General features: G+C 45.0%; 2 protein-coding genes across 2 annotated transcripts in view; one reads left to right on the plus strand and one right to left on the minus strand.

Annotated features, from left to right (window-relative positions):
- The window catches only part of ATP6V1E2 (ATPase H+ transporting V1 subunit E2), a 438,965-nt gene extending 425,375 nt beyond the window's left edge, over window positions 1-13,590 (plus strand). The window contains exon 3 of the transcript XR_009544237.1: window positions 13,505-13,590. The gene's annotated coding sequence lies outside the window, so the exon portion shown is untranslated. The remainder of the gene's footprint in view (window positions 1-13,504) is intronic.
- The window catches only part of PRKCE (protein kinase C epsilon), a 511,185-nt gene that overhangs the window by 103,545 nt on the left and 387,056 nt on the right, over window positions 1-20,584 (minus strand). The gene's annotated exons all lie outside the window — the stretch shown is intronic.

Genomic DNA, 20,584 nt, shown 5'->3' on the forward strand with positions numbered 1-20,584 from the left:
TACTACTGAACTGAGGAGCCCAAAGGAAGAGCCCGAGGGAGTTAAAAAAATAATAATAATTTTGCCACCTGTAGTAGTTTATGTGCTACCAGTTTTTGACCAATGAGGTACTTTCCAATTCCCATAGTCTGTACCCTCACCCAAATCAGAGTATAACCAGCTCAGAAAATGTTTCCTTGTTATCTCCCCAATTCTTCTTTCTATCTAATCTAGAAAAGAGATAGCATTCAGTAAGACTTTGCTTCTGCTACAGGCTGCTGATGACAATCTAAATTCCCTTGGGCTACGGTTTAAGCATTTGTTGCCAAGACTGTCCTTTCCATTATCATGTAATACCATGTTTTAAAGAAACCATCGGTGCAAAGAAATCTAATTAACTTGGGGTTACCTATCAGCCAGTATTAAGAAATACATCATTAACTGAAATGCATTTATAAATATATTTAGATGATGTTGGGGTGTCAAAGGAATAACACTATATCTTAAAGGCAGTTAACCATGCTTATATTCATCAAAAATTGGCAAATTTGAGGACTAAAACTGCATTACAGTCAACAACTCTCGGGGTCAGGGAGGAACTAGGATTCTGTCAAGTCATCAGAAATGAATCTTCTACACTCTTCCCGAGTTACTGAACAATCTGCTTCTTAAATGATTTTGATAGGAAACTGCTACTCCAATTTAGAAGTCACCAGTAAGGATTATTACAGCACAAAGAACGGAGACTGTTACTGCTCTGCCTGGCAAAACTGCAAATCCTTTCCTGCCCCTTTTAAGATGGTCACAATGGCAGAATCCTCTGTCCTGGGAGCATGCTTGACTTCCATTTTCAAATGCAGGGGAAAACAAACAAGCTTGGGCTGCTTCACAGAGCCTCAAATAGCTTTTTCCAAAGATGAGCTTCATCTCTCATCAGGTGGGTTTTTGAAGGCCCAGACCACAGAAACCGTCTGGGAGTCTGGGCTCAAAAGTCCAGAACAATTCAGAAATTATTTCAGCTGTTCTCAATTTAGAAGTAAAACAAAAACACCAAGTAGGAACAAACAAACACATGCTTCTATGTATCTATTTTTAAAAGAATAGCACAGCTCTGCCCCTGACTTCTTTTTTTTTTTTGCGGTACACGGGCCTCTCACTGTTGTGGCCTCTCCCGTTGCGGAGCACAGGCTCCGGACACGCAGGCTCAGCGGCCATGGCTCACGGGCCCAGCCGCTCCGTGGCATGTGGGATCTTCCCAGACCGGGGCACGAACCCGTGTCCCCTGCATCGGCAGGCGGACTCTCAACCACTGCGCCAGCAGGGAAGCCCTGACCCTGACTTTTTGTCCATTCTTTTCTGCTTAACTTCAGGATCTTGCTCATAAAAAAACAGTATATAGCAATTCCAAAATCTCTTCTCCTGGAATATCACAAATTCTCTGATCCAGCTAAGCCAGAAGTCTTTTAGCTCTTCAGGCTGCTCTTTCTAGCCCTGTATCCATCAAACGTAATAACCAGTTGCTATTTCGTCAATATTCCCTGGTTCAGTATTGACCATCTCAGCGCTACTTTTCCGACTGTGATTACCCTCTAGTGGCAAAAGAAGTTCACTGCAAGCTACTCGGCAACTGGATCCTAAAAGAAGAAATGATCAGCTTTACTCCTCTTCTTTCTGATTTCCAAGAATACACTTAGTTAAGTGAGACATGTTTGAAGGTTTGTGTGTTATTGTTTTCAGTGTAGGAAAACCTTCATTAATAAGCTGAATTTTTATCTTTCAACCCCTAGTTAAAAGAATAGAGGTGGTAAAGTGGGGGCAGGGGAGGGGTTAGTCAATCCAAAAGAAAACTGAATGGTATTACATTACAGAGAACCTCAGCCCTCATTCTGCCCAATTTTCCTCTTAGTCCCCATAGTTTGTGTGCAGTCCCTACTTCCCCGGGATAGTTTTAGAATCACAGCAGGACTTTCTTGGCATGCTGGGCCTCTCATGGCTTCCTGATAAGGGGAACACTTTGCTTGAGGAGGCCGACCAGATCGGGTAAGACACATCGGCCCAGGGAGCACCCACAGGATGACCTGTCACCAGGACATACTGACTAGCCGGCGCACTGGGGCAGATTTTGTTCCTGAAAGTCTAAAACCCTGCCCTCCGCAAGAGGGTAGGGGCCATGTCTAACTTACTCATTTCCATGTCACCAGCATCTGACGCAGCGCTTCGTACCTAGTAGGACAGTGAGAAATATTTCGTTTATGCATGAATGAGAAGATGCTGAAAGCATCACACTCAGGAAAGCAAGTGTGATGCTGATCTCCAGGAAACTCTGCCAGTCCCGATTTCCCTCAACAACTAAAAGAGGGGATTGAAAACTCTCCTCCAGGGATCTTACATGCCAAGGAGGTGCACTGGGGGCCAGCTCCCAGGCAGCCAAGTCCCACGGCTCCCCTGAATAAAAGGGGCTTCCCTTCGTATAATTTTACAGAGTGCACTGCTCTGCAGGTGTCATTCCCTTACTGTAAACAGCCTGAAACCACCGCTCTAGGACACTGGCTTCAGCAGAACAATGTACCAGAGAGAACTGGTTTTCTGCACCAGAGAATAATGCTAAAAAAATATATAGAAAAAATTAGAACGAATAGGATACAATTAAAGAAAAAAAAACTGACCATAAGATTGACAGGACTAGACAGAGTATTCTTTTTTTTTTTTGCAGTACGCGGGCCTCTCATTGTTGTGGCCTCTCCCGTTGCGGAGCACAGGTTCCGGACGCACAGGCTCCAGACGCGCAGGCTCAGCGGCCATGGCTCACGGGCCCAGCCGCTCCGCGGCATGTGGGATCTTCCCGGACCGGGGCACGAACCCGAGTCCCCTGCATCAGCAGGCGGACTCTGAACCACTGCACCACCAGGGAAGCCCCCAGAGTATTCTTTTGGTCACTGAGATGGACACACGGACGCAGATACCTTCGATGTGAGCAGGGCTGAACATCTTAGAAGCATACAGAACTTTCCTGGAGCCCTGTTCCCACGGGCCCACTGCAACTCGGCAGCACTGGAGGGCAGGACGGCTCTGTGCAGCTGGTGCTGCACAGAGTGGGTGCTGTTTGCCTTCTCTGCTCTTGCCCACTTCCCTCTGGACGCCGGCTCTGTCTGTGTGTGCCTGTGGGCTGCCTAGGAGCAGCAGAGCTCTGAGACTTTACCCTCTGCTGCTCTGCCCACCCAAAATCTCATTCACAGCAGGTATCATGAAACCTTGGACAGAGTCACGCAGGTTCTTGGACTGTGTACATGGAAGGGAAGGGCTGTCTGGTCTTATGTGTAATGATTGTATGTGAACTAGCTTCCCCAGTCATTCATTTTGCTAAGCTCAGTTCTTGGTCAGGGTTGGGGGAGCTGAAAATGCATTGCTAAATTGAAGTACACAGTATGTTCTTTAGAGAAAAGATACACAGCAAAACCATTCTTCTCCCAACAGTTAACAGCACACAATTCAAAGCCAAAAATATGCTCTGAAGTTAAAATACAGAATAATTCCTGTTCAATTAATTCAAGGCCTATTTTTTCTTAGTCCTTTAAAGTTTTTAATTTTGTTTGGTTTCCATTTTTACTGTATACGTGGTAATAGTGCAAACACATGACCTTAGCATAAAGCAATACCAAAATGTCAAGTTAGCAATAAGAAACACTCTTGCTGGCTAATCTCGAAAAGGTCCAACATCTCTTGAATTTTAGTTCATTAAAAAAAAATAATTCAGATACTGTCTTAAAGGATCACATTACAAGTGGTGAGCAGATGGCCCAAACCAGGCACTGGGCTTGGAGAAGAGGCACAGGCATAGCAGGGGATAACCAAGATGATGAAATGCCTCTCCCACTGGCTGGGAGCCATTAGCAAGATCACTAATCCCTGCAGAAGCAAGATGAATCCCAATGGTCTTGAAAATGGCTTTTTTTTTTTCCTGAATCAGATTCTGGGTGTTTTGATTTATAAGAACTAACCTATCACTTACAGCCAGGCTTACTTGAAGGAGCTGAGCGACAAGGATCGCCCTGGTTGATGGAATGATCTATGGACTGAGGCCACTACGCCCACAAAGTTGCAGAAGAGAACTTTAGAGGCCAAAGGAAAACAATTAAAGTGCAAGAAAACAGGCATTGATACTATTTTATTTCATTTAAAGGTATCATTTCAAGTAATAGAATGAAGGATCATTCCATGTGACTGAACCCATGTCAGGTGGTAAAACTGTTTTAACATCTGGAAACCTAGCAGCACCTCGGTCTGTCCTGCTTGCTGGGAGGCCAAGTCCCCTCTCACCAGGTGATGTGCAGACACCTGCACGCTGCCGTGTCCTGCATTAACATCTCTCCCACAATTATCTGACTGGAAACAACTCTTACCTCCTCTTCCCTGTTCCCTCCAAGCTGGGTTTGTGGGACTTGAAATTCAGACCCTTTGGCTTCTTCAGTTAAAGTTTGGTTTGATCAAATAAATATTTAGCATCCTAAACAATGAGCCAGTTCCTCTGGAAACATTTCATTTCATCCCCACACAATGCGCACCTGGACCCCAGCCAGTCCTGGTCCAGCTTTCCAGAGGCTCCTCCTCTCGTCCTGACCTGCTGCGGGCCACTTGGCTCAGGACATTTGTGTCCTGTTGGAAGAGAAAGCTAAATTCAGCTGCTCCCTCCAGAAGCTGCAAACCGTGGCCCTCCCTCCAGCCACGTCTCCCGTCTCTGTGAGCTGCAGAAGGCCACTGAACCTCACAGGAATTGAACTACATGGCCTCCGAGGTTCCTTCTAGCTGGAACTGCAAAACACTGAGAAACCCATGAATTCACTCACTGTTTTAATGTTGAAAGCCCAAAAGTGAGGGCAAAGAGGGAGCAGAAGAAAAGGAACTAGGTTAGGAGGCAACTCCTGAGGACTGAATCTAACTGCTGCATTTCATCTGCCAGTCGGCTGCTCAGTGGACGTTTGCCTCTCCTCTGTCTCGGCCGCTGTAAGAGCACTGTGAATACTCCTAACGCAGATATTCACACTCACATCTTTTCATAAGCTGTTGCTCTTCTGATCCTCACGACAGGGTGCCCCCACGGACTTCAGCTCCCTGCCACCCTCACTGTTCCAAGCACCCTCTGACTGCCCTGCGCCAGAACCAACCGGCTGAGCCTCTAAGTTTCGAGGCTGATCTCTTGCAGCAAAAGTAATCAAAACAGCTCCAAGTCCCATCTTTCAGTCAGAGCAGAAGTGCTTCCATGTGTTTTATATACTTGGGTTTTCGTATTAGTATTAGAACTATTTCTCATTATTATTAGAACCATGGATTCCAGCACTAAAAATGAAAAGTTTGAAAGCCCCCTTTAAGAATGGGAGAAGGTGGGGCTTCCCTGGTGGCGCAGTGGTTGGGAGTCCGCCTGCCAATGCAGGGGACGTGGGTTCGTGCCCCGGTCCGGGAAGATCCCACATGCCACGGAGCGGCTGGGCCCGTGAGCCATGGCCGCTGAGCCTGCGCGTCCAGAGCCTGTGCTCCGCAACGGGAGAGGCCGCAACAGTGAGAGGCCCGCTTACCGCAAAAAAAAAAAAAAAAAAAAAGTTACGGGAGAAGGTGATTTCAGCTCTGCCACCACCCACTGGAAGCATGGTATGATGACAAAATCTATCTCCACGCTTGACTAGTATCCAATATTTAATTTTAGATAAAGAGATACTCACAATGCACCGTAAAGTTTCTAACGAATAGTGATTCAAAAGGGAAGGATCTAAAATCTGGAAACACCTAAATTCACTAATTACTGCCAATTTCTATCTTAACACAATACCTTTCGAGAAAGGAAAGAAGAGTGGGTTTGAGGAAGGCAGCACACAGTCCCTCCAGGTAATACACACGAAACGAACAGCTTTATCAGAAGGCTTCATCTGGACAAATGAATCCCATCTAAAAAGTACTACGTGCTCTACTCACAAGCAGGCGTAGTCAGATGGGTCAGGGGTTACTGAGCTCCGTTCTGGCTTCTGTGTTTTGAGGACAGATATTTGAAGAACCAGGGATACTAACAGGGAAGAAGTAAGACTGAGAGAGAATGTAATTACTGTTTCCAACTATGGTAACAGTGAGCAGCTACTGAGCTCCTGCTGATGTGGCTTATCTGATGCCTCCTCTAAACAGCCTGTTCCCATTTTGCAGATGAAGAAGCTAAGGCCTAAGGTTACAGAGCATGTTTGTGGCAGAGCCGGGATTCAAACCCAGGCAATCGGACTCCTGAGTCCTGCTTTTAACGACAAAGCCCTGACATGTAAAAATTAGACATACATTGTTCCAGAGGGCAAAACCAAGATTAGGAATGCAAGTCACAGCAACGCCAATACTGACTGACCAGTGCTCAAAAAGGAGAATTTTCTAGCTAGTAGGTGCATCAAATAACTGACAGTTACAAGGTAGTGAGTTTCCTATTGCAGAAAATACACAAGCAGAAGCCGCAGAAGAGCTGTGATGCATTTTTAGCCCTGACAGAGAGACCGAACTAGGGGATTTCTAAGAGAAGTCTTTGAACCCCAGCATTCTGTGCATGGTTGAAACTGCAGAGGTTCTAAACCGGGATAAGAGTTGCCCTAAGGGATGAAGGAATGAATGAAGATTTTCATTCTCTTGTAATTCTTCTTAACACCTTACCTATGAGGGCTGTGTGTTCTTAGTGGGGGACTGGGTGAGCACATGATGCAGAAGCAAAACACTAGACAAAATGACACAGAACTTGCTGTTCAACCCTGCATAATCACTCAGTGTCCCTGCACTGCAATTTCCTCAAGTATCAAACACAAGTGATAAGAGGTGGCACTGGGCGTGGAACGGTCAGTCCCATAATCATGCTGCCAGAATCTGTCTCCCAGCTCTGCGTCTTGCTAGCTGCAAGTCACAAAACCGCTTTGGCCTCAACTTCCTCATCTGTAAAGTAGCAGGGATAACAGGATCCACCTCCTAGGGCTGTTGTGAGGATCCAGTGTCTTAGTAAAGTGCTGGGAGCAGAGCATGGCACATGGCGAGCATGAGAGAAACGTTAGCTAAAATGAAGATGATGGCAACTCTTCTCCTGCATCACCAGGAGATTGGGGTGGGGGTGGGGGGAAGCTACACATAGGAAATAAGAAGAATTTGAAATTAAAAGTAGCTATTTTATATTAAAAAGTAAGCTTCCTTATAACATAGTAAGGTCCCTTATTGAGTCCAAATTTCTTAGGCTGCAAATGACTAGTGGAGTCTGAACAGTGACAGAAGGATGCTTCCTCCTCAGAGCAGGACTTCTCACCATGTTTTCACTGTTTTTTTCTCTCACACGCAGTTATTTCTTTGAAATCACTGAAGTTCTTGACAAAAAGATAATCTTACTGATAACTCTTCTGCTGGTGCTCCCACCCAGCCTTTGACATTCTCATCCTTTTAACTTCACAGGAAGTTGTATGACAAGCTCTTGTTTTCAGGTCTACTTTGAGTTAATTTTAGTGTATCGTGTGGAAACAGAATCTAAATGTTCATCATTTATTGGAAAGACCATCTTTTCCTCATTCAATGGTCTTGTCACTATTGTGGAAAATCAATTAGCCATAAATGTAAAGGTTTACTTCTGGGCTCTCAATTCTGTTGCATTGATCTGTGTATTTTTATGCTAGCACCATACTGTTTTGGTTACTGTAGCTTTAGAGGAAGTTTTGAAATCAGGAAATGTGTATCCTCCAATTTTTTTCTTTTTCAAGATTCCTTTTGCTATTTTGAGTCCTTTGAACTTCCATATGAATTTTAAGTTCAGCTTGTTAATGTCTGCAAAGAAACCTGCTGAGATTTTGGTAGGAATTGCATTGAATATGTAAACCAACTTGGGGAGACATGGCATTTTAATGATGCTGAGTCTTTTAATCCATAAACATGAACTGTTTCTCCATTAATTTAGATCTTCCTTAATTTCTCTCAACAATGTTCTGTATTTTTTAGTACGTAAGTCCCCAGCTCCTTTGGTTAAATTTATTCCTAAGCATTTAATTCTTTCTGATGGCACTGTGAATGGAACTATTTTCTTAATTTCACTTTTGGATTGCTCATTGCTAGTATATAGAAATACAACTGATTTTTGTATATTGATCTCACATCCTGTGGCCCTCCTCTACTCATTGATTATTAGTTCTAGTAGGTCCTTTGTGTGTGTGTGTTTGCGTGTATGTGTTCATTAATATTTTCTACATACAGGATCATGTTATTTGCACACACTGCCTTTTGAAAAGAGGCTCAAACCTTAGATACACTCAACAACCAGAGGAAAGAGGGGATCATGTTGACAGTGATACAACCTTAGATTACGTAGCTTCTCTCCTCCCTCTCTCCCTACACTGGAAATTATCCCTGAGTATTTGTGTCTCACTTTACTCCAGTGATGCCTTAAAAAAACCCAACAAAACAGAACATAATGCCTGCAAATGGTAAAGCACTAAAGAGACAGAACAGCCCCTAGGAAACTGATACGTAGCATGACTTCAAATATCAGAGCCATCTTAAAATCCATGGCTGGTGAGAAGAATAGCAAGGATAGTGCCTCATACTCAGGGGATCGGCTATGACACGGGCTACATAACTTCTCTGAACCTCTGTTTCCTCTTCTGGAAAATCGAGATAAAGATTCCGCCCTGCTCATGGCTTCCCAACCATTATGATCACAGCTCAGAGAGAAAGTGATAGCACGTGTGTGATACACTGAGGAATGCAGACAGATCCCTGCTACCAGGAACCACCAGCCCAGGGCCCCACCACCCCGGGCTGCCCCAGGGCTATCCCCAGAGCTGACAGGAAGAGCGACATCACAGCCTGCCTCTAATCCATTCTCGGTACCCTGGTTGGGAAGGTCAGATCTGAGCATCAAATGACATGAGCTGAACGTGTCTTGAGAACTGCAGTAGCAAAGAGAAGCTGTCACCAGCATAGCTCTTGTGGGAGGACTTGAGGTCATCTCAGCACTTATTCGTGGGCTTGCCACAGACAACAGCATCCAACCCCTCAGCCTGGCACACCAGCTGTTCTCTCCCTTCCTCTCCAGTGGGCACAGGCTAGAAGTGCAGGGAGGGGAGAAGAGGATCATTTTAGAACCAGGGCCTTCATGGGACTTCTTGGATGACACACAGAGGACGCTACTGCCCGTCGTGGGCATAAATCACTGTGTTGTGTTGTGTTGTTTCCTGGAGAAGAGGGAGGCTTTGACAAAAAGAGAAATGGGAGAAGACACACCCATATTGTGCCGGTGAGCCCCCCAGTAACCCCGGGGACATTGCTGGAAAAAAAAAATTAAATATATACCAAGTTATGTTCTTTCCGGGCCCCGGTGGCTGTGTCCTGAAATCACCCCGTTACCTTTGGAACCTCATCAAGGAGCCCTTGCTGGGGGAGCAGGAGGGAGGGGGAAACTGAAACCTTTGTTCCTTCCTACCCCCAAGGTCACACCTAACATTTCATAATCCACCAGCTCATGAGGGAGGGGCAAGGAGAGAGAGAGGAGGTGGGGAAGGCAGGAAAGAAACCAAATGACTAGAAATGATGTCTTCTCTTGGCTGCAACCCATGTGGTTGAAAGCCATTAAACTCAGAGATGATTACAGAAATTAGACACCTCTTGATGGGCGGAACTCTAGAGCCTAGGTGTGCCCCGGGACAGGCACGCAGGGATGGCAAACAAATGCTCAGACAGCTTCTCACGGCTTGGGGATTAGAGGGAAGACTGGTGACTTAAATTTCATAAACTTGACAGTCACAAAAGGCTCATAAGAAATGACCAGTGCCAGAGTCTTGGCGGTAGTGTTTCTGTTAAGCTTTCCTGCTTTGGCTCTTTTCTTGTGAAAGGTAAACACGATCGAAGGGAAGTGGCTTTGTGGATTTGAGACTGTGCACCCCAGGCCGTGAGCTCACCTGAGCCATCCCAGGAACAGGACGGCGGAGAGAGCGCTGGGAGGCCAATGGAGGAAACGCCAGGCCCTGAGAGCCCCTGCAAGGGCTTGGTACTTCCCTATCAGGTGCCACTTGGTTTTTACCCTCCGGCCTCCAGTGCTGGCCCTGAGGACTGTGCTTCAGGGCCCTCTCATAGCAGGCACTCGGGAGCCAGTGTGTGCTGGAGTCAGCAGACACAAAGGCCTGGTCTTTGCCCCAAGGGTCTTCTAGGCATGATGGAGAATTAGAAGTCACAGAACATAAAACGCTACATCCTCAAGCGCTAAGTTGGCAAAAGGAATGAGGAATTGGGCAGAGGGAAACTAATGGAGATCAAGATAGACATTCTAGAACAGGTGGGGCTTACAAGAATTCATAGAAAAGCAGAGGTGAGGCCCCTCCACCCTTGGTGACCTACATGGAATCAGGTGAAAGTGCTTTCCCACAGCGACAAGGAGACCAGAAGGTATTCCCTGCAGCAGGCATAAAACTCACAGATGCTCCTTCCTGACCAGAGGGCTTCCTGGGAGCCATCCAGGCTTAAACTGGCCTGGCTCCTCAAAGCCTGGACTCTGATCTGGGCTCACACTTCATTGCAAAATGTGTGTGTAAAGGGCTCTGCCCCCCAATCTGCTGCATGCTCTCCCATCTCACCCTGTCTTGGACCACTTTAAGTCAACAGAGGCTTAAAGGATCTGGAGGCCTGAGAGAGGGCTGGGCTGTGTGAACTGTCAGGGCTGGAAAGAAACCACAGCAGCATGATCCAGGGGCGGGGGCTTCCATCACACTCTAAGCCTAGTGACTGCCTGGGAAGTTTCTAAGCAGAAATCCTGAGGGCCCTGCAGACCACTAAACAGGGCAAGGGAATGGCGTCAGTAAAACTCTAGCAAGGAGAGGCTTGGACAGACAACCCTACCCCAAGGTCAGTTCAGAAGGAGAAAGAAAGAGGCTTGTCTCATCCTTCTGCCCGTCTGACTCTGACTATAAAGGTCAATAATCTCTATCAGGGGACTCCAAGGAAAGCCTTGGGAACTCAGATAGCAGGGACGAGCCAATCAAATTGCTTTTAGAAACTCTGTTGAATTCCCCCTACCAAAGTCAGACATCAGGCGTCACTGGAGAGTTACATGACCCACAGCCAACTACTACGCTCTGGTCTTTGCCATGGGGAGGTGTGAAAAGGGAGAGTGCATTCTCTCTGGGAAGGAGGACGAAGAGGGCAAGAGTCACATCGAGTTGGGTTTTGCAGGATGGGCAGAATGTGTCCAGGTGGAGAAGACCCTTTTGTATTCAAAGCACAATGAATTTCCTACCAAAAGGAAAAGCTCACCTGTCAGACACTGGTTTCCTTCACTGCCACCAAAATCCCCATGCAGAGCCGATCACCTGCCTCTCCCTGGAGAAAGGCCAAGTGTTAGGAAAAAAAGGGATCAAGGACAACTGGGCAGATGTCTACACTGGGCAAACCTGCCCACCCCTCTGTGTCCCTTGCTCAGAAAGCCAGCTCTTTGGTGGGAGGTGCAGGCAGAGGGGTACTGGTGGGACGTAGTGCAGTGAGCCCCACGTGGGTTCCTGTTGAAGGTGAGGAAGTGAAAAGTGGATGGGAGAATATACAATACAAAAGGAACACATGGTGGGAATTTTCCATTTTACGACTACCCTTAGGACTTTTCAAAATGCTGCCGTTTAAGCCTCAGGACAGCCTTGAATGGAGTAGGCAAGGAATGCCGAACCCATTTCACAGATGAGGGAACTGAGGCTCAAAAGAATCATCATGTAGCTGCCCTAAGGGCCTACAGCTAATCAGAAAAAGAACAGAACACAGAACTTCATCTTCCTCTTCCTAGTTTTCCCCATGTGCCCTTAAAGCAAGTCAGTAAACCCTGCAGTGGTGGACAGTTGGGCTTATCTGTGGAATTCTGGCCCATTGTGCAGAAAAAGGACTTAAATTAAGATACACTGATTTCATGACTGTTGATAATAGTTAACATACATATGTTGGCCTCCTAATTTTCAAAGCACTTTTTACATTTAATGAGCCACCCACCTGGTCTGAGTGAAACCAAGAGAGACAATTGTATTTTAAAATCATGTTCAGTTTTCTAGGATTTGTTTGGTACTTGAGAGAAAACATCCTGAATGCAGGTCAAAGGTCAGAAATCAAAATGGAGATGCTATGATGGGACTTTTTTTTTAGGCCAAGATAGACTCTCTCTTAAAACAATGTCCGGGACTTCCCTGGTGGTGCAGTGGTTAAGAATCCGCCTGCCAATGCAGGGGACATGGGTTTGAGCCCTGGTCTGGGAAGATCCCACATGCCGTGGAGCAACTAAACCTGTGTGCCACAGCTACTGAGCCTGCCCTCTAGAGTCCGCGAGCCACAACTACTGAGCTCATGTGCCACAACTACTGAAGCCCACGCGCCTAGCGCCTCTGCCCTGCAACAGGAGAAGCCACTGCAATGAGCAGCCCGCGCACCACAACAAAGAGTAGCCCCCACTCACCGCAACTAGGGAAAGCCCGCGCGCAGCAACAAAGACCCAATGCGGCCAAAAATAAATAAATGAATTAATTTAGAAAAAAATTTTCCCCCAAGTTCTTGCTTTTGAGTCATCCAGCATTCTCACTCAAAAATAAATGAGCAGAGCATTGGCTCCTCTAGGAAGATCAGACTTCTGGAATCGATTTGGGTCCAGAATTGCATTACCCAAGGAATGTGGAGTACGCACAGTACTTGACGGCTTGTGAACCACACTTCCTGAAGCTGGCCACCAGCCAGCGCTGAGGCCACCGGCATCTTCAAAATGAATTCTTCCTGAGACAAAGAACAATCCACCCGATTTCTGAAATCACTGAAGTAGAAAGCTTGCCTGGCTCCATGCTGTGAACTCATGAGAAGGAAGAAGAGCCAGGCCAAGGGGAACCAAGGAGCCCAGGATGCAGGACCCAAAAGGTCTTCTGAGGAAGGGCTGAGCTGGCCTCTATTTTAGGGGCCACCTTCAAGATGGCGGAGAAGTAAGACGTGGAGATCACCTTCCGCCCCACAAATACATCAAAACTACATCTACACGTGGAACAACTCCTACAGAACACCTACTGAACGCTGGCAGAAGACCTCAGACTTCCCAAAAAACACCCTCAGGCGACCTACATGCAGAGGCAGGGCCAAACCCAAAGCTGAACCCCAGGAGCTGTGCCAACGAAGAAGAGAAAGGGAAATTTCTGCCAGCAGCCTCAGGAGCAGCGGATCAAATGTCCACAGTCTACTTGATGTATGCTGTATCTGTGGAATACCTGAATAGACAACGAATCATCCCAAAATTGAGGCGGTGGACTTTGGGAGCAACTGTAGACTTGGGGTTTGCTTTCTGCATCTAATTTGTTTCTGGTTTTATGTTTGTCTTAGTTTGGTATTTACAGTTATTATCATTGGTAGATTTGTTTACTGATTTGGTTGCTCTCTTCCTTTTATATATTTTTTTTTCCTTTTTCTCTTTTTGTGAGTGTATATGTGTATGCTTCTTCGTGTGATTTTGTCTGTATAGTTTTTTTTTTTTTTTTTGCAGTACGCGGGCCTCTCACTGTTGTGGCCTCTCCCGTTGCGGAGCACAGTCTCCGGACGCGCAGGCTCAGCGGCCACGGCTCACGGGCCTAGCTGCTCTGTGGCATGTGGGACCTTCCCAGACCGGGGCATGAACCCGTGTCCCCTGCATTGGCAGGCAGACTCTCAATCAGTGCGCCACCAGGGAAGCCCTGTCTGTATAGCTTTGCTTTTGCCATTTGTCCTAGGGTTGTGACTGTCAGTTTTGTTTTGTTTTCATAGTATAGTTTTTAGTGCTTTTATCACTGGTGGATTTGGTTTTTGGTTTGGTTGCTCTCTTCTTTCTCTTTTTTTATTACTTATTTTTTTATTTTTAATAATTTTTTTTCTATTTTAATAACGTTATTTTATTCTCCCTATTTCCTTCTTTCCTTCCTTCCTTCCTTTTTCTCCCTTTTCTTCTGAGCCGTGTGGCTGACAGGGTCTTGGTGCTCTGGGTGGGTGTCAGGCCTGAGCCTCTTAGGTGGGAGAGCCGAGTTCAGAACACTGATCCACCAGAGACCTCCCAGCTCCACATAATATCAAATGGTAAAAGCGCTCCCAGAGATCTCCATCTCAACCCTAAGACCCAGCTCCACTCAACGACCAGCAAGATACAGTGCTGGACACCCTATGCCAAACAACTAGCAAGACAGGAACACAACCCCACCCATTAGCACAGAGGCTGACTAAAATCATAATAAGGTCACAGACACCACAAAACACACCACTGGACACGGTCCTGCCCACCAGAAAGACAAGATCCAGCCTCATCCACCAGAACACAGGCACCCGTCTCCTCCACCAGGAAGCCTACACAACCCACTGAACCAACCTTACCCACTGGGAGCAGACACCAAAAACAAGAGGAACTACAAACCTGCAGCTTGCGGAATGGAGACCCCAAACACAGTAAGTTAAGCAAAATGAGAAGAGAGAGAAATACACAGCAGATGAAGGAGCAAGGTAAAAACCCACCAGACCAAACAAATGAAGAGGAACTAGGCAGTCTACCTGAAAAAGAATTCAGAGTAATGATATTAAAGATGATCCAAAATCTTGGAAATAGAACGGAGAAAATACAAGAAACGTTTAACAAGGACCTAGAAGAACTAAAGAGCAAACAAACAATGATGAACAACACAATAAATGAAATTTAAAATTCTGTAAAAGGAATCAATAGCAGAATAACTGAGGCAGAAGAATGGGTAAGTAGGCTGGAAGATAAAATAGTGGAAATAACTACTGCAGAGCAGAATAAAAAAGAAAGAATGAAAAGAATTGAGTACAATCTCAGAGACCTCTGGGACAACATAAAACACACCAACATTCAAATTATAGGGGTCCCCGAGAAGAAGAGAAAAAAAAAGGGACTGAGAAAATATTTGAAGAGATTATAGTTGAAAACTTCCCTAATGTGTGTAAGGAAATAGTCAATCAAGTCCAGGAAGCACAGAGAGTCCCATACAGGATAAATCCAAGGAGAAACATGCCAAGACACATATTAATCAAACTATCAAAAATTAAATACAAAGAAAAATTATTAAAAGCAGCAAGGGAAAAGCAACGATTAACATACAAGGGACTACCCATAAGGTTAACAGCTGATCTTTCAGCAGAAACTGTGCAAGCCAGAAGGGAGTGGCAGGACATATTTAAAGTGATGAAAGGGAAAAACCTACAACCAAGATTACTCTACCCAGCAAGGATCTCATTCAGATTCGACGGAGAAATTAAAACCATTACAGACAAGCACAAGCTAAGAGAATTCAGCACCATCAAACCACCTTTATAACAAATGCTAAAGGAACTTCTCTAGGCAGGAAACACAAGAGAAGGAAAAGACCTACAATAACAAACCCAAAACAATTAAGAAAAAGGTAATAGGAACATACACCACAATCACCCTGATACCAAAACCAGACAAAGATGCCACAAAAAAAAGAAAACTACAGGCCAATATCACTGATGAACATAGACGTGAAAATCCTCAACAAAATACTAGCAAACAGAATCCAACAGCACATTAAAAGGATCATACACCATGATCAAGTGGGGTTTATCCCAGGAATGCAACAATTCTTCAATATACGCAAATCAATCAATGTGAGTAACAAACTGAAGTAGAAAAACCATATGATCATCTCAATAGATGCAGAAAAAGGCTTCAACAAAATTCAACACCCATTTATGATAAAAACCCTGCAGAAAGTAGGTATAGAGGGAACTCACCCCACATAATAAAGGCCATATATGACAAACCCACAGCCAACATCATTCTCAATGGTGAAAAGCTGAAACCATTTCCACTAAGATCAGGAACAAGACAAGGTTGCCCACTCTCACCACTCTTATTCAACATAGTTTTGGAAGTTTTAGCCACAGCAATCAGAGAAGAACAAGAAATAAAAGGAATCCAAACCAGAAAAGAAGTAAAACTGTCACTGTTTGCAGATGACATGATACTATACATAGAGAATCCTAAAGATGCTACCAGAAAACTACTAGAGCTAATCAATGAATTTGGTAAAGTAGCAGGATACAAAATTAATGCACAGAAATCTCTTGCATTCCTATACACTAATCATGAAATATATGCAAGAGAAATTAAGGAAACACTCCCATTTACCACTGCAACAAAAAGAATAAAATACCTAGGTATAAACCTACCTAAGGAGACAAAAGACCTGTATGCAGAAAACTATAAGACACTGATGAAAGAAATTAAAGACAATACCAACAGATGGAGAGACATACCATGTTCTTGGATTGGAAGAATCAACATTGTGAAAATGACTATACTACCCAAAGCAATCTACAGATTCAATGCAATCCCTATCAAACTACCAATGACATTTTTCACAGATCTAGAACCAAAAAATTTCACAATTTGTATGGAAACACAAAAGACCCCGAATAGCCAAAGCAATCTTGAGAAAGAAAAACAGAGCTGCAGGAATCAGGTTCCTGGACTTCAGACTATACTACAAAGCTACAGTAGTCAAGACAGTATGGTACTGGCACAAAAACAGAAATATAGATCAATGGAACAGGACAGAAAGCCCAGAGATAAACCCACACACCTATGGTCACCTTATCTTTGACCATGGAGGCAAGCATATACAATGGAGAAAAGACAGTCTCTTCAGTAAGTGGTGCTGGGAAAACTGGACAGCTACATGTAAAAGAATGAAACTAGAACACTCCCTAACACCATACACAAAAATAAACTCAAAATGGATTAAAGACCTAAATGCAAGGCCAGACACTATAAAACTCTTAAAGGAAAACACAGGCAAAACACTCCATGACATAAATCACAGCAAGATCCTTTTTGACCCACCTCCTAGAGAAATGGAAATAAAAACAAAAATAAACAAATGGGACCTAATGAAACTTCAAAGCTTTTGCACAGCAAAGGAAACCACAAACAAGACAAAAAGACAACCCTCAGAATGGGAGAACGTATTTGCAAACGAAGCAACTGACAAAGGATTAATCTCCAAAATTTACAAGCAGCTCATGCAGCTCAATATCAAAAAAACAAACAACCCAATCCAAAAATGGGCAGAAGACCTAAACAGACATTTCTCCAAAGAAGATATACAGATTGCCAACAAACATATGAAAGGATGCTCAACATCACTAATCATTAGAGAAATGCAAATGAAAACTACAATGAGGTATCACCTCACACCAGTCAGAATGGCCATCATCAAAAAATCTACAAACAATAAATGCTGGAGAGGGTGTGGAGAAAAGGGAACCCTGCACTGTTGGTGGGAATGTAAATTGATACAGCCACTATGGAGAACAGTATGGAGGTTCCTTAAATAACTAAAAACAGAACTAGCATACGACCCAGCAAACCCACTGCTGGGCATATACCCTGAGAAAACCATAATTCAAAAAGAGTCACGTACCACACTGTTCACTGCAGATCTATTTACAATAGCCAGGACATGGAAGCAACCTAAGTGTCCATCGACAGATGAATGGATAAAGAAGATGTGGCACATATATACAATGGAATATTACTCACCCATAAAAGGAAACAAAACTGAGTTATCTGTAGTGAGGTGGATGGACCTAGAGTCTGTCATACAGACTGAAGTAAGTCAGAAAGACAAAAACAAATACCATATGCTAACACATATATATGGAATCTAAAAAAAAAAAAAAGGTTCTGAAGGACCTAGGGGCAGGACACGAATAAAGATGCAGACGTAGAGAATGGACTTGAGGACACAGGGAGGGGGAAGGGTAAGCTGGGACGAAGTGAGAGAGTGGCATGGACATATATACACTACCAAATGTAAAACTGATAGCTAGTGGGAAGCAGCCACATAGCACAGGGAGATCAGCTCGGTGCTTTGTGTCCACCTAGAGGGGTGGGATAGGGTGGGGGGGAGGGAGGCGCAAGAGGGAGGGGATATGGGGATATATGTATAGGTATAGCTGATTCACTTTGTTATACAGCAGAAACTAACACACCATTGTGAAGCAATTATACTCCAATAAAGATGTTAAAAAATAAGTAAATGAGTTAATTAATTAAGTAAATAGGAGGAGAGAGAGGGAACTGCTTTGATTTGAAGCTCTAAACAAGTGAAACAACAGACATTGCTGAGTCTGTCCTAAGCCACTTCAATGTTTTGAAATGCACAGCTTCTCTAACATTTAACATCTAAAATGGGATTAATGGCCTGAGCTCTATGGCAATCTCTAACTCAGTAAGTTATCCAGGATGTAGCCAGCAAAACCCCTCCTTGTGTTGGTGATAACAGCACTGTGAGCTCCGGGCTTGCAGAAGGGGAGGTGACTTCCCAGGACCACGTCTTCCGAGACATGTGTTGTGCCTTCTTCTTGTTCCAGCCACTAGTCTTCATCACTCTATAAAAGAGCACCTGCATCACCAGGTAAACGTGTACTTATCAGCCCCTAACGAGATCTTGTCAAGTCCAAGTGCCCTGGGTTCCCCTGGCCAACTGGAGATGATATTTCTGTACTCTTTCTCTGATGAGTTTTCAGAAAACAGTTCAGCGAAGTGTTATCAGACGTGGTCCAGCTCAGGGAGAACGGTTGGCTTGCCTGGCCCAGCCTCCTCTTAATCCTTTGCCTTTAAACTTCTCTAACTAGGGATAAACACAGACAGGTAGGCTGGGTCTCCAGGCAAAAAAAAAAAAAAAAAAAAAAAAGGCCACAGAATCTGTCCCTCAAATAGTCCTTGGATATCAGATACATCTCTCCTGACCTAAGAAGAATTCACTGCAGGAGAAGCGACAGAGAACAAGGCTAAGAAAAGCCCTTCCATGCTGAGTTGAGGAAAGGGGCAGAAGGCTCAGTGTCAGAACCAAGATGGGCTTTTAAGAGCTGTTTGTTAACGGACAGACGAAAATGGAAATAGGGCTCTTCTAACAATGTTCACTCATTATAGAAATAAATAGAGAATGTGGAATACCTCTTAAAACCCATCCAATTCCTTGTTTACCAGAGAGTATTTTCAAGAGGATTCCTGAAGGGGTCTTGCCCAAGATATAGGCATTTAGAGCAGTGCTATCCTGCTGCTGCTGTAGATAAACAGTTGACTTTTTCGCCCCCTTTTAAGTTTTCAAACAGTTATATAAAACCCCTGACCAAGGGCTTCCCTGGTGGCACAGTGGTTGAGAGTCCACCTGCCGATGCAGGGGACACGGGTTCGTGCCCCGGTCTGGGAAGATCCCACATGCTGCGGAGCGGCTGGGCCCGTGAGCCATGGCCGCCGTACTGCAAAAAAAAAACCAAAAACAACCCTGACCAAGAAGAATAATCCCAAATTAAACCGTATCAAAAAATTAAAAAATAACACACCCTCCAAGCTTAAGTTTTTCCATCTTTCAATGTGATGTGTATATCAAAGAAACCCTAAAGCTGAGATCTCAAACTTTAATGTGTAGAAGAATCTTCTGGAAGTCTTGTTAAAATCACCTGGGACTGGGACTTCCCTGGTGGCGCAGTGGTTAGGAATCCGCCTGCCAATGCAGGGGACACGGGTTCGAGCCCTGGTCCAGGAAGATCCCACATGCCGCGGAGCAACTAAGCCCGTGAGCCACAACTACTGAGCCCATGTGCCATAACTACTGAAGCCCGCATGCCTAAAGCCTGAGCTCCGCAACACGAGAAGCCACTGCAATGAGAAGCCTGTGCACCGCAATGAAGAGTAGCCCCCACTCAATGCAACTAGAGAAAGCCCGTGTGCAGCAATGAAGACCCAATGCAACCAAATTAATTAATTAATTTAAAAAAATCACCTGGGACTCAACCCAGAGGTTCTGCTTCAGCAGGTGACATTCATGTGAAGCCAAAGTTCTCTGGGCTATTCTTTGAGAAACACTGCCCTGTGGAGCTAGGTATCACAACGTATTGCTGGCAAGAGTCATGTCTAGCCCTGGAGGCCAGACAAGGCCCGGACCCACACGGGATTGCTGGAGAATGCCAAGCCAGCCTAGAGACAGAGTCTGGCTGATTGGCTGACCTTTGAGCAGCCGGTTTGCTTGGAACAAAGGATGGCAGCTGATCCTTTAGGAATAGGGTCTGCCCCATGGCCCTCACCCCAGAACCTCCACTAGAAAGGCATTCCAGCCATTGCTTGCTGGGTGAGGGGGCGGGCACTGATCTCTCTGGAAGAAGGGGAGGCATTTCACTGACCATCAGACACCATCTTCCCGTGACCAGGCGGGGGGTGGGGGGAATCCTCTGGGATTCAGGCCTCCTTCTGGGAGTTGTCTTTGCCCTCTAGGGATGCTATTTTGGTCTCCCATCTGCTGACTCAGTTCCCCTGGCCAGGGCTCCACACTGTAGGTCAAAACCCACGTACACATACAAACAGGTAACTGCAATTAAGTTTCCCAAGATAACCCTTATCTTTACTCCATGTAGAAAATACAGATGCACTCTCATATTTTCTATCCTATTCTATTTCACTAAAGAAAAAATGCTCACAGAGACACACTAAGTGAATTTCATGACCCACTAGTCAAACATGACCTGGAGTTTGAAAAATACTACTTTAACTTGCCTGTAGAGT

The sequence above is a fragment of the Lagenorhynchus albirostris genome, chromosome 13, assembly GCF_949774975.1.
Source record: "Lagenorhynchus albirostris chromosome 13, mLagAlb1.1, whole genome shotgun sequence".
Lineage (NCBI taxonomy): Eukaryota > Metazoa > Chordata > Mammalia > Artiodactyla > Delphinidae > Lagenorhynchus > Lagenorhynchus albirostris.